At 47.7% G+C, this 15,218-nt stretch overlaps 1 long non-coding RNA gene across 1 annotated transcript; it reads left to right on the forward strand.

The window, feature by feature from the left end:
- The first annotated feature begins 3,269 nt into the window (after positions 1 to 3,269).
- On the forward strand, positions 3,270 to 14,885 carry LOC133061220 (uncharacterized). Its single transcript, XR_009693966.1, has 3 exons — positions 3,270 to 3,540; positions 3,633 to 3,726; positions 13,557 to 14,885. It is a non-coding gene; the product is annotated as an uncharacterized LOC133061220 (long non-coding RNA).
- Positions 14,886 to 15,218: the final 333 nt, after the last annotated feature.

Genomic DNA, 15,218 nt, shown 5'->3' on the forward strand with positions numbered 1-15,218 from the left:
TTTGGGGAGGGGTGGGGGACCAAGGGGAGGAAGGAGTAGGGTAGAAAGGTCCCAGCTAAAAGGAACCTCGTCTGTTTCCCATCGTCCCACACCCCCACCCCATCCTGTATCCCAAGGAAATAAAGTGCAGCTGGGTTCTTGGTTGCCATGGAGACTGACACAAAGAATTTGGGGGGAAAACACCCCGGGGGCATGAAGAAGCAATTTGCTCTCAGTTCTGGGAGGAAGGGGATTGGGGGGGGGGGGGGGGGCGGAATAAGGATCCGCATTTCCTGTGGAGGAAAACGCGGTGAGAGAGAGCCGGACCAGGGTGGTGTCCAGAAACCTGGAACATTCCGTGGCCTCTGCCACCAACCACCCAAGGGACAGAGGGCCGGGGCTGCTTCGGCTCTGGCGTGGAGGTTTTTGAATATAAGCTCTCACTTCCGAGGCTCACCAGGGCAGCCGCACACTCCCCACCCTAAGCCTTCTATAATACATGCCTCCTCCCTGGAGCGGGGCAAGGGCGGGACCTCCACACAGATTTCTTTCTTTTTTAATTTGCAATTCCGCCTTGGGACAGGGTACTGACTAGGGGACTGCACAAGCCTGATATCCATCAAATTCCCCCAAATCCGGCAAGGGGCCCCAACCTCTCTCCCCAGCCCCTCCCCTCCCCCTTCAGGTTATGATGGAAAGGTCCAGACATCCTCGGATGTAGGGAGGAGGGAGAATTTTTAAACCCCAAGAAGGAACCTGCAGCCTACTTCTCCCTTCTTCTAGTTTCCCTAAACCTCCAAGAAAACAGTGTGGTGGCAGCTGTGGGTTTTTTTTTTTAATCTGTTAATAAAACGCAAGTGAATCAAATCAGCTCCGAGGGAAAGGGGGGTGGGCAGCCAGGCAGGGGCCATGGTGTTTGCAGAAGTTGGAAATTTAATAAGAAGGAAAAATAAAAATAGCCACTGTGCTGGAGAGACAGAGAGAGGGTTGGAAGGAGTAGGCGGGTGTGGGACTCCAGGCTAGGTGGAGACACGTGCAGAGGGGAGACGGAATGAGAGGCTGGGGACAGTGAGGGGCCCCAGAGTCTAGAGGGGCAAGGAAGGTATAGCTGAAGGCAACAGGAAAGGAGAGTTTGGGGCACCACCCAGAGTGGCCCAGTCCCCTGGCAGATTTTCCCCAGGGTTAGCTGGGCACAGAGATTGGGGATTGGTCATCTGAAAGCCTAGGCGAGGGGGTACAGCTCCTGATTACTTGGTCTTCACAGTGTCCCTTACCTCCCCCACTGTTCAGATGAGGCACCACACCGGCAGGGTTGCCATGAACAGCTGTGTAGTTTGTGCACTGCACAACAGTACCTGATAGGGACTTCCCTGGTGGTCCAATAGCTAAGACTCCATGCTCCCAGTGCAGGGGCCCAGGGTTCAATCACTGGTCAGAAAATTAGATCCCACAAGTTGCAATTAAAGATCCTGGATGCTGCAAAGATCAACTATCCCATGTACCACAACTAAGATCCAGCACAGCCAAATAGATAAATAATTTTTTTTAAAAAGAGTGTCTGACAGAAGCCTGAGCAAGGGCTGATAACCATCTGTTCTCCTTATGTCCCCAGTGAAAGGGGTGCCTTTTAAGATCCACACAATAAAGGTAGAAATAACCAAAACATCCATTAACAGATGAACTGATAAGTTAATGTGGTCCATCCATACAGTAGAATATTATTCAGCCATAAAAAAGGAATGATGTACCGATACATGCTACAATGTGGGTAAAACTTGAAAACATCATGCTGAGTGAAAAGAGCCAGGCATAGAAGATTGAATGTTATATGATTCCATTTGTATGCAATGTCCAGAATAAGTAAATCCATGGAGACAGAAAGCAGATTGGTGGTTGCCTGGGACTGGGGATGGGGGAGGGGAAGATTGCTTTCATGGATACAAGTTTCCTTTAGCGGTGATGAAAAATTCTGGAAGAGATAAAGGTAACGGTTTCACAACATTGTGCAGGTACTAAATGTCACTGAGTTGTGTAGTTGTATAGTCCAGTGGTTAAGACTCTGCACTCCCAATGCAGGGGCCCAGGTTCGATCCCTGGTCAGGGAACTAAGATCCCATATGCTGCAACTAAGACCTAGTGCAACCAAATGAATATTTTTTTAAATTCTGTTTTTAAAACAGGTGTAAGGATGATAAAACTTAAAAAAAATAAAATGGTTGATTTTATGTTAGGTGAATTTCACCCAAATTAAAAAAAAAAAAGAAGTATCCATGCAAAGATGGAGGACCAGCTGGAGCCCTGCACATGGCTGATCATACCCACCCCTCAGTCCTAGAAAACCCAGGATTGCTGACAGGCTCAAGCAGCCTTGGGGGGCCCTCTGGGAATGGCTAAGTGGAAGTCATCCATTCATTCACTCCACAAATATTTACTGAATTATTTCATGCCATGTGCTATGCTGGGTGGTGAATGAATGAACCTGTGTCCTGGGACTGACCCTCCAGTGGGGCAGACAGACAGACCCAACAAACACAGCGTACAGTACCTGTGGTGGTGGTGCATGCTATAAAGAAAAATATTGCTGTAGAGAGAAATATTCCATAACATCTCATGGAAAAATGCAAATGACCTTGTAGGCCAACCCAATAAAACCTGCAGGGGTATAAGCAGGCAGGGGTACTGCCTGCAGCTTTAACTGGCTGAACTCACTGAGGAGGTGGCATCTGAGCACCCGAAGCAGGCTAAGAAGAGTCAGTCACATGATTATGTGGGGGAAGAGCATTCCAGGCAGAGGGAACAGCCAGTGCAAAGCACTGACCATTGTTACCTGAAATGAGCACCTCTAAATGTGAGTTGGGCTTCCTTGGTGGCTCAGTGAAATCCGCCTGCCAATGCAGGAGACCTTGGGTTGGGAAGATCCCCTGGAGAAGAAAATGGCAACCCACTCCAGTATTCTTACCTGGAAAATCCCATGGACAGAAGAGCCTGGTGGGCTACCACCTATGAGGTCTCAAAAGAGCCGGATCCGACTTAACAACTAACCAAACAACATATGTGGGTTATTTAATCATAGTTGAGTTTCCATTAGGACTTAAAACATTTTTTTCCAATTTTTAAAATTTATTTTTTTTATTTTTGGCTGCTCTGGGTCTTCATTGCCGTGCACAGGCTTTCTCTAGTTGCGGCAAGCAGGGGGCTACTCTTTAGCTGCAGTGTGCAGGCTTCTCACTGCAGCAGCTTCTCTTGTTATGGAGCACAGGCTCTAGGTTCGTACTTCAGTTGTTGTGGTGCACAGACTTAGCTGCCCCAAGGCATGTGGAATCTTCCTGGACCAGGGATCGAACCCATGCCTCCTGCACCGGCAGGCAGATTCCCAACCACGGGACCACCAGGGAAGTTCAGATTTTCAATTCTGACTTGGATGAGGCACCAGCAGGGAGATGGCACAGGCATGACCGCCATCAAATCTCCTGGAAAGCCAAAAGCCTTGCATTTCTATCACCGGTGGATGACCCACGTCTATGCCAGGACCAGCACAAAAGTCACAGCAGCAAATCATAGGTAAGATTTACTGTCTTATCTGCCTCTGTATTTACTCACTTAACCTTCACAGTGAACCCCAGTGATGTCAAAAATGTTATCTCTTTCTGAAGTGCGAACACTGACTTGAAACTGAGAGATGAACTGTCTTCCCCAAGCTGACAAGAGCTCTGGATTCGAACCCAGGACTCCTGCCTGCAGATCCAGGTGGGTGAGGTCTGTGAGTGGCTTTTAAGGCCGGACCTTGATGAGGTCCCCAGGCCTCCAGTCTTGCTTTGGAGCTGCCTCTGGGTCCTGGGGCTCATAGATGGGCCAAGCTTGGTGGAGGGTCCCCAGCGCGAGGGAGTTAGCGTGGGCGGGTGATTGATGGTTTAATATCTCACGCTGCGACCCGGGCCCCTCCGAGAGGCAGCGATGGGATAATTCAGTTACGGAGAAGAGAACGAAAATTCCAGAGAGCGAGAGAGAGAAGCGTGCACATCAGGGGCGAGCTGGGAACTGGTTTGGCTGGGCTCACAGGAGAGGGAGGAGGCAGGCCCCTGATCCTTTTGGGGGATGGAGTCTCCCAGCCACCCGCCCTCCCCCCAACCCCGCCCCTCTCCCACCCTCCTCTGACTTCCGGTCTTGAAATGAGAGCAGATGTGATGAGTGAGAGGCCTCGAGGCAGGATCAAGGGCTCAGAGGAGAAGGCAGAATATGGCCTCCACTTGAAAAGGCTAAATCAAGGCTGGGGGGACAAGGAAGGGAGCGGGAGGGAGCTGGGGGTCCCAGACACTCCGGTGAGAAGCCTCCAGTCAGCATTGACTTGATTGCTTGCTGCAGGGGATCTTCCTGACCCAGGGATCGAACGCAGGTCTCCTGCATTACAGGCAGATTCTTTACCAGCTGAGCCACCAGGGAAGCCCCCCTCTCTCTGTCCACTCACGTCCAAATCTTGGACTTCACATCTCCCCACCTCCATGGCCCCGACCTGGCCCAGCCCAGCTTCACTCACCGGGACAGTGCAGCTTCTCTGCCCTGGTCCCAGGCTCCTGCCCTCGCTCTGAACTCTACTTTCCCCACAGCCCCCAGGGGGCGCCGGTGAACGCCTGAGCCGGGTCGCATCCGTCTCCCGCTCAGAACCTACCTGGTTCCCAGCTGGTTGGAGTTTCCTGTTGCAGCCTTCTAATTCCCATAAATGTAGCAGCTTAAACAACACGCACATGTATCACCTCACGTTCTGGAGGTTAGAAGTTTGGTTCAGGTCTCGGTGGGTTAAGATCCTGGTGTGGGTGACTGCAAGGCTCTAGGGAAGGATCCTATTAACTGCCCTTTCAGGTATTGGCAGAATTCAGTTCCTTAGGGTCCTAGGACAGAGGTCTCTGTTTTCTTGCTGGTTGTCAGCTGAAGCGGTAGCCTGTTACTCACTGGCTGATGGCCCCTCCATCCATCTTCAAAAACAGCAAAGGGGAGTCTTTTTCATATGGCATCTCTCTGATCCCCTTTGCTGCCTCCTTTTTCTTAAAAATTAATTTTTACTGTTAGTTTCTGCTCTACAGAAAAGTGAATCAGCTATGTATATACGTCCGTCCCCTCTGTTTGGATTTCCTTCCCATTGAGGTGACCACAGAGCATTGAGTTCCCTGTGTTATGCTGTAGGTTCTCATTAGTCACCTATTTTATACATAGCAGGATATGCATGTCAGTCCCGGTCTCCCAGTTCACCCCACTCTCCCCTTCCCCACCCGCTTGGTAACCAGAAGTTTGTTCTCTACATCTGTGTCCCTATTTCTGCCATGCAAGTAAGTTCATCTCCACCGTTTTTCTAGACCCCACACATAAGTGATACTATTCAATATTTGTTTTTCTCTTTCTGACTTACTTCACACTGTAAGTCAGTGTGATTGTTTAACAACACACATCACAATATGTGTGTGGCAAATCACATTACAATGTGATTATAGTAACAACAATCTCTAGGCCCGTTGCGTCTCTGCAAATGGCACTGTTTCATTCCTTTTTATGGCTGAGTAATATTCCATTGTATATACGTACCTCATCTTTATCCATTCCTCTGCTGATGGACATCCAGGTTGCTTCCATGTCCTGGCTGTTGTAAATAGTGCTGCAATGAACATCAGGGTACATGCCTCTTTTTGAATTATGGTTTTCTCTGGATATATGCCTAGAAGCATTATTGCTGGGTTGTATGGTAGCTCTATTTTTAGTTTTTCAAGGAAGCTCCATACTGTTCTCCAGGCTTCCCAGGTGGTGCTAGTGGTAAAGAACATGCTTGCCATTGCAAGAGACATAAGAGGTGCGAGTTTGATCCCTGGGTCAGAAAGATCCTCTGGAGGAGGGCATGGCAACCCACTCCAGTATTCTTGCTTGGAGAATCCCCATGGACAGAGGAGCCTGGTGGGCTACAGTTCACGGGGTAGCAAAGAGTCAGACACAACTGAAACGACTTAGCATAATACTGTTCTCCAGAGGGGTTTTTAACAATTTACACTCCCACCAACAATGTAAGAGGGTTCTCTTTTCTCCACACCCTCCCTGGCATTTACTGTTTGTAGAATTTTTGATGATGGCCATCTGACCAGTGTGAGGTGATACCTCATTATAGTTTTGATGTGCATTTATCTAATAGTGATGTTGGGCATCTTTTCACGTGTTTGTTGGCCATCTGTCTGCTTCCTTCTGCCATACTTAAGGACTTGTGTGGTTAGATTGGGCCTGCCCTATGATGAGGATAACTTTGTCTGAAGATCCTTAATTACCAAGTTCCTTTTGCCAGACAAGGTAACACATTCACAGGGGCCAGCAATTAGGACATCTTTTGAGGGCCATTATTCTGTCTACCACGCTCCTCACTCAGAGTGAAACCCCAGATCCTCACTAAGGCCATGAGACCCTGCACAGTCTGCCCCCATCGCCTCCCTGCCCTCATCTCCCTCCACCTCCTCCCCTCTCTCCCTCCCTCCCGTCACAAACTCATCAGGCACATTGCTGCCTCAGGGCCTTTGCACAGGCTGTTCCCTCTGCCTAGATCAGCCTCTCCCAGATATCTGCCTGCCTTCTCCCTCACCTCCTCCAAGTGTCCCCTCACGTGTCCCCTGCCCGGGGCAGTCTTCCCTGTTACACACAACTCCCCTACCACTGGCTTACAACCATTACCAACCCCTATCACAGCCTTGGTTTTTCAGTATTGCACTCACCACCTTGAGATACAGCCAAAGATGTTTACTCATTGTTTGCCTTGTCTCTTGTCTGTCTCCCCCCTCCCCAGTCAGAGGATTGGGGGTCAGGTCACCAGGGGAAGTACTGGTCCATGGCCCAGGGGTTGAGGAACACTGCTTTAACATACGAATGGTGGAGGAAGCACATTCAGTCTGTAACACAGGATTACAGAGCTCCTGAGTGCTGGAGCTGAGATTCAAGCCCAAGCTCCTACCCACTGATCCTTATAGAGGATGGAGAAGCAGAAAGCTTACAGAGGGGAAGAGAGAACAGATCAGAGAGCCAAGAGAATGCCCTGATTTCTACCCAGGAAGCCTGGAATTGGGGAAACCCGAGCCCACTTGGGGCCAAGAACACCCTAAGGTTTTGCAGCGTGAGTTGTTGCTTTAAGCCCTAAATTGGACCTGGTCATTCTTTTGCACAAAACCCTCCATTGGTTTCTCATTACTCTTAGAAAAAATTATGGGCTCCTCCCCATGACCAATAAGCCCCTGTCACATCCCTGCTCTCATCTCTTGCCACTATCCTCCCTGACTTCACTCCAGCCCCCTTGATGTTTCGCAAACACACCCAGTGAGTGCGAGCCTCAGGGCCTTTGCACATGCTTTTGCTGGCATTTGCAGGGCTTGCTCTCTCTTCATTCAGGTTTCAGCTTGAGGCACAGACTGTTGCCTAATATTCCTTTTTCCTTGTTTTTCTGGTAAGAAATTATTTTTCATTGTGATAAAATACCCATAGGCAAATTTTAGTACATGACGTATATTCACAATGTTGTATACAACCATCACTATTGTCTAGTTCCAGAACTTTTTCATCACTCTCAATGGAAACTCCACACTCATTGTTCAGTCACTCCCCATCCCCCCTCCACTTTCCTGTCTTTTTTTTTTTAATTATTATTTATTTATTTGGCTGCACTACATCTTGATTGTGAGATCTTTAGCTGCAGCACGCAAACTCTTAGCTGCAGCCTGTGGGGTCTAGTTCCCTGACCAGGGATCAAACCCAACCCCTGCACTGGAAGCGTGGTTTCTCAGGCGCTGGACCACCAGGAAAGTCCCTGCACTGGGTCTGTGTTGCTGCCCTCAGGCTTTCTCTGGTTGCAGTGAGCAGGGGCTACTCTTCGTTGCGGTGCACGGATTTCTCATTGAGGTGGCTTCTCTTGTTGCAGAGCGTGGGCTTTAGGCCCTTGGGCTTCAGTAGCTGTGATGCTCGGGCATGTGGACTCTTCCCAGACCAGGGATTGAACCTGTGTCCCCTGCATTGGCAGGTGGGTTCTTAGCCACTGGACCATCAAGGAAGACCCTGTCTTTGTATAATAGAACAATCCCAATTTTTAAGCTAGGTGCACAGCCATCCAAGAAAAAGATGACATTTCCCAGCCTTCCTTGAAGCCATGGCAATGTGACTTCATTCTGACCAATGGCATGTGAGCACCTGGCAATGAGTGCACCTTCTGGGCCGTGCCCTTGAAGGGGAGCAGTGGAGCCTCCTCCTGACCTTTCCCTGTCCCATTGGCTGGAGGGTGGATGTGATGAGGGATCATCTTGTCCCACTTTAGAGGTAGTAGAATAGAAAACAGAAAGAGCCTGGGCGGCTCCCACAATGTTACCAACTCTTCCAGTCCTGGACCATTTATACCTAGGTTAATAAGTGAATGCTCAATAGACCTATCTCTTTGAGCCACTGTAATGTTGGGTTTCTAACGGCCAAAATATATTTTTTTAATATATTTTATTTATTTGACTGCACCCAGTCTTAGTTTTGGCACATGGAATCTTCAATCTTTGTTGCAGCATGGGGGATCTTTTAACTGTGGCATGTGGAGTCTAGTTCCCTGACCAGGGATCAAACCCAGGCCCCCTGCATTGGGAGTAGGGGATGGTCTTAGCCACCAGACCATCAAGGAAGTATCCAAAATGATATTGTAACTAATACAGAATTTGGTAATAGAATCTAAACTATGTGGAATTTCCTTGGCAAGTGGGCAACTGGTGATGATTGAGATATGAGAGGTGGGGAAATGCATGGCCTTTGTTATGCACGGACAAAACATTTAGGAAACCTAATGCTATAGACAGAATATAGGAAGCCTACTGCTATAGCCCCTCCAATTGAGAGGTTGAAACCAAATCACCAGTGTGATGGTATTAGGAATTGGGGGCTTTGGGGAGGTGATTAAGTCATGAGGGTGGAGCCCTCATGAATGGGATTAGTGCCCTTATGAAGAAGACCCCGGAGAGCTCCTGGCCTCTTCCACCAAGTGAGGACATGGGGAGAAAACAGCCATCTATGAAGCAGGCCTTCACCAGACACCAAGTCTGCCGGGACCTTGATCTTGAACTTTCAACTGGGGTAAATAAATGTCTGTTGTTTATAAGCCACCCAGTCTGTAGGATTCTGTCATAGTTGCCCAAACAGACTAAGGCACCTGCCATCTCTGCTATCCTTGAAGACAGCCTATAGCTCTAGGGAGAGTGGTTGTCTTTCTGATACAAACCATGCACCAGTTATGACTATTATGTGAGTCAGAAATAAACTTGTGTGTCCTTTAAGCCATGATAATGTTGCCCTCAGGCTTCCCTGGTTGCTCAGCAGTAAAGAATTCACCTGCCAATGCAGGAGACATTGGTTTGATCTCTGGATTGAGAAGATCCCCTGGAGAAGAAAATGGCAACCCACTCTAGCATTCTTGCCTGGGAAACCCCATGGACAGAGGAGACTGCCAGACTACAGTCCATGGGGTCGCAAAGAGTCAGATTGGACTTAGCGACTAAACAACAACAACATTGCCCTGGCTCTCCTTGTCCATTCAGCTCCTGAGTTCGGATGGCAAGAGTCTGGATGGACAGTTCAGATAGTGATAGAGATTTGCATTTTGCAAATAGTAGACTTTTGGGCCGTGAAGGGTACCTGTGTTTGGGGGCCTTGTTGTTACAGCAGCCTAACATTTGCCTTAACTAATACTTACTCACAAAATGGATTGTTTCCTTTATTGAGTATTACAAGGATTCAATGAGGGAATACACATACAGCACCTAGCGTGTGCCAGGCACATAGTAGGTGCTCAGTAAATGGTCATGGATTTCCCCCCACCATCATCACCTCTGTTTTAGGGAAAGAGAAGTTCCTTCTCAAACTTCTGGGGAAGATGCTTTGGTATCTCTTGTTTTGAGACAAGAAGATTAGTCCCCAGACTGGCTTCCTCTCCAGCCAGAGCTCCCATCTGGCAGACCCCCTCCCCACAGCTTATTCACTCTCCTATCTCTTCTTCTGATAATGCTTTTTCCTCCCTGTACTCCTTCTTGCCTGATTATTTCCTTTCACCCTGCCCTTATTCCTTCCTTGAATTCCCCTCCACCAATGCTGTAAGCTCACAGCCAGCAGCCAGCTGCACAGATCAGGGCCAGTTTCTCACAAAACTTTTTATGAACCTCCCCTGACTACTAAGTGGTTAAAAATATCCACTCCGCCCAGGCAATTTTGCTAAGCTGGTGTCAGGGGGAGAAAGGGAGACGCGGGAGAGCTCACAAATGAAGCAAATTGCTGAAAATCGGATTTTTACTGTCTTATCTAGGAGCCACATGAGAGGAGAGGAGATTGCAATTTCTGCCGGAACTTTCTCACATCCCCGTGTCTGAGGCGAGAAAGTGGCAGAGAGGAGGGGAGAGGCAAGGGAGAGAAGAGAGAACAGAAGGAAAGATAGAGGCTAGGGATTTCCCTGGCAGCCCAGTGGTTAATACTCTGCGCTCCCACTGTAGGGGATATGGGCTTGATCCCTAGTCAGAGAACTAAGATCCCACATGTTGTGTAGAGCAGTGGAGGGAAAAAAAATATTTAGAGGCTCAAGAGGGAGAAAGCCAGAAGGTTTGGATGCCACAACCCCAGCCTGGGGCACCTACTCTGGCTATATCTCTCTCAATGGCTCAGCAGGTAGGGAATCCACCTGCAATGCAGGAGACACAGGAGACACAGGAGACACAGGAGGCTGAATCCCTGGGTCAGGAAGATCCCTGGAGAAGAAAATGGCTTCCCACGTCCTTCTTGCCTGGAAAATTCTTAAGTATTTTCAGTAAAAAAAAAAAAAAAAAAAAAAATCAGTATTTTTTCAGTAAAAAAAATTCAATATTCTTGCCTGGAAAATTCCATGGATAGAGGAGCCTGGTGGGCTACAGTCTGTGGGGTCACAGGAGTCGGACACAAGTGAGCACACACACACAGATCTCTCTCAAAGCCCATTTGGTCGCAGCATCCAGTTTTTTTAAACTTTATTATGATTATTATGGCTGCCTGGCATGTGGGATCTCAGTTCCTCGATCAGGGATCAGACCTGTCCCCCTGCATTGGAAGTACAAAGTATTAACCACTGGACCACGGGAAGTCCAGCATCCAGTTTTAACTGCTCATCAAGTTGGTGTAATAGGTAGGAACCACGCACCCACTTTAATGATGAGAAAACTGAGGCTCAGAGAAGGAAGCCTTTGCTCAATCATAGAGCTGACTCACTCGATGAGAGTGAGAGTCTAGAACAGGGGTGGGGAAATTTTTTCTGTAAAGGATCAGCGAGTAAATATTTTCAGCTTTGGAGGCTACACGATCTCTATAGCAGTGACTCAACTCTGCCCTTTTATGGTGCCATAGACAACAAGTAAAGGAATGGGCATCTCTGTGTGTCAATAAAGCTTTATTTACAAAGCCAAGTGGGGAGCTTCCCTGGAAATTCAGTGGTTAGGACACCATGCTTCCACTGTGAGAAACACAGGTTCAATTCCTTGTCAGGGAGCTAAAATCCCACGTGCCACTGGATGTGGCCAAAAAAAATAAAAAAACAAAACCACTGGATTTGGCCTGGGGCCTTAACTTGCAAACCTCTGGTCAAGTGCTGTACTGTCCAAGATGGTAGTCTCTAGCCACCTAGGGCTATTTATACTTAAATTCATTTGAAGTAAACAAAATTAAACATTCAATCCCTCAGTCATGCTAACCATGATTCACATGCTCAATGGCTGGACTTCCCTTGTGGCTCAGTGGTAAAGAACCTGCCTGCCAATGCAGGAGACGCAGGAGGTGCGGTTTCGATCCCTGGGTCGCGAAGATTCCCTGGAGGAGGAAATGGCAACCCACTCCAGTATGCTTGCCTGGGAAACCCCATGGACAGAGGAGCCTGGCGGGCTACAGTCCATGGGATCACGAAAGAGTCGGAGACGACTGAATATACACACAATGGGCTTTTTACTTTGCTTCCTCACCTCCCCACCACATCTCTATTCTATAAAATAGACATGACTGAGCATGCTTGCACGTTTTCTATTAATAGTAGTTAAAGAAATGATATTCGAGTCTGTGGAAAGGCCTTTATACTTTTATTTATTCAAACAACAAACATTTTGCCCACAGCTCTCTGAGTGCCAGACCCTGCTGTTGGTGCTGGGGACACAGAGGAGATGGAGACAGGCCCATTCTGGGTTCCTTCATTGCTTTTTTGTCTCTCTGAATCACCTTCCACCCACATATCTGTGTGGCATCCTCTGATGCTTCGTTCAGGTTTTCTCTCTTGCCACCTCCTCCAGGAAGGCTTTCCTGACCACAGAAGCTCAAAAGAGAGCCTCTTTTTCATGCTCTTTACTCTGCCTGATTTCTCTTCACGGCTCTCCCTGACGCTGTGTTATATATCCACTTATCTGCTTATTTGTTTTCACCTTCTCCACCAGAACTGAAAATCCGTTAAAGCAGGAGTTTAGTTCTGCTTTCTCTTTGACAGGAATGGTGGTTGTGAGTCCAGGTTTTGGAACTGACTGCCTGAGTTTGCGTACTCCCTCCCTTCTTGCAGGCTGTATGAGGTTCAGCCAGATGCTTGGGCTCTGTCCATCTCCGTTTTCTCACCTGTAAAATGGAGATAATAATAGTATGTTGAATGGTGGCCCCCAAAAGATACACCCATGTGCTAATGCCTAGACTCTATGAAGTGATCATATTTTGAAAAAGGATCTTTGCAGAGAATTCCATGGTGGTCCAGTAGCTAGGACTCGGTGCTTCCACTGCAGGGTGCATGGGATCGATCCCTGCGGGGAACTAAGATCCAACATGCTTCATGGCACAGCCAAAAATAAGAAAAGAAAAGGGATCTCTGCAGATGTATTAAGTTAAGGATTCGAGATGAAGTCATTATCTTGGATTATCTGGGCAGGCTCTAAATCCAATGACAAATATTCTTATACAAGAAGAGACAGGCTCCTCTGTCCTCCACTATCTCCCAGAGTTTGCTCAAATTCATGTCCATTGAGTTGGTGATGCTAAACATCTCATCTCTAAACATCTCATTCTCTGTTGCCTCCTTCTCCTCCTGTCTTCAATCTTTCCCAGCATCAGGGTCTTTTCCAATGGGTTGTCTCTTCACATCAGGCGGCCAAAATATTGGAGCTTCAGCTTCAGGAACAGCCATTCCAGTGAATATTCAGGGTTGTTTTCCTTGAGGGTTGACTGGTTTGATCTCCTAGCAGTCCAAGCGACTCTCAAGAGTCTTCTCCAGCACCACAATTCAAAAGCGTCTGTTCTTCAGCACTCAGCCTACTTTATGGTCCAGCTCTCACATCCATGCATGACTACTGGAAGAACCATAGCTTTGATTATACGGATCTTTGTCGACAAAGTGATAGCTCTGCTTTTTCATATGCTGTCTAGGATTGTCATAGCTTTTCTTCCAAAGAGCAAGCGTCTTTTAATTTCATGACTGCAGTTACTGTCAGTAGTGTTTTTGGAACCCAAGAAAATGAATTCTGTCACTGTTTCCACTTTTTCCCCTTCTATTTGCCATGAAGTGATGGGACCGGATGCCATGATCTTAGTTTTTTGAATGTCGAGTTTCAAGCCAACTTTTTCAACTCCCAGACTGAACATCAAAGCGGGTATTTGCAGGATGATGCCCAGAAGAAACCTCACAACTGTCATTTGCAAGCCCTGAGTTGCTGCTTGCCATGGACCAGAGCAGGAATGGCTCCTGTTTCTCTCCTGTCTCACCAATCTTGCAGGAATGCCTCTTAATTGTACACTGCATTCTATAGCCCTGCTGACAGTGGAGTTTTAGATGTGTAGTTCCCAGAGGTGCAGAGTTGCTAGCAGACACCCCAGTTCAGTTCAGTTCAGTTCAGTTGCTCAGTCGTGTCTGACTCTTTGCAACCCCATGAATCGCAGCATGCCAGGCCTCCCTGTCCATCACCAACTCCTGGAGTTTACTCAAACTCATGTCCATCGAGTCGGTGATGCCATCCAGCCATCTCATCCTCTGTCGTCCCCTTCTCCTCCTGCCCCCAATCTCTCCCAGCATCAGGGTCTTTTCCAATGAGTCAACTCTTCGTATGAGGTGGCCAAAGGATTGGAGTTTCAGCTTCAGCATCAGTCCTTCCAGTGAACACCCAGGACTGATCTCCTTTAGGATGGACTGGTTGGATCTCCTTGCAGTCCAAGGGACTCTCAAGAGTCTTCTCCAACACCACAGTTCAAAAGCATCAATTTTTCGGCGCTCAGCTTTCTTTACAGTCTAACTCTCAGCACACCTCAAAAGGGTGAAACATGGAGGTGGTGATGAGAATGATTCAGAGCAAGAAGTTGGAAGTGATCCTGAGCCATGGTGGGGATCGGACCCCACTCCAGATGTCCAAGACAGCCTCCTTACTCCATGAGGTTTTCCCTCCCCAGGTGTCCCTTAAATTGGGGTCTTCCCTACAAAAGCAACAAACACTGGACAACAAAGTACAGCCCTGGGGATGAAGGAGACGTTTAAAAGTAAAGAATGGAGCCATATTCATTGGTCAAAAGAAATGAGCTACCAGAGCACATGGAGGAAACTTAAATGTATTGATGAGTGAAAGAAGCCAGTCTAAAAAGGCTGCAGACTCTGATTCCAACTATATGACATTATGGAAAAGGCAAAACTATAAAGGCAGTCCAAAGAAACTTGTTGCCAGGAGTTCTGGTGGAGTTGGGAGGAATGAGTAGGTGGAGCACAGGAGGGTTTTCAGGGCAGTGAAACTATTCTGCATGAAGCTTTCATGGTGGATCTGTGACATCTTGCATGAAATGTGTAACCCCAAGAGTGAACCCTAATGTAAACTGTGGACTTTAGTTAGTAATCAATATTGGTTCATCAATTGCAACAAGTGTACCACAGCAATGCAAGATGTTAATAATAGAAATTGGCAGGAGAGATATGTAAACTGTCTGCACTATTCGTCCAGTTGTCCTACAAATGTAAAACTGCTCTAAAAAATAAAATCTCCTAATTACAAAAAAAAAGTAGAGTGACTTCTTGGGGCTGAATCATGCTCCACTGTGCAGGTGTTCTCTGATGATCAGAAGGAGCTGATTGCTTGAGCTGCCATGAGTGTACTAGATAGTGAGCTTCCAACCCACTAGCAGTCATGAACTACTCACCTTGAGCAGAACTGAGGACTAGCCTGGCCTGCTTCTCTTATCCACCTCAG

Source organism: Dama dama, chromosome 9 (assembly GCF_033118175.1).
Source record: "Dama dama isolate Ldn47 chromosome 9, ASM3311817v1, whole genome shotgun sequence".
Lineage (NCBI taxonomy): Eukaryota > Metazoa > Chordata > Mammalia > Artiodactyla > Cervidae > Dama > Dama dama.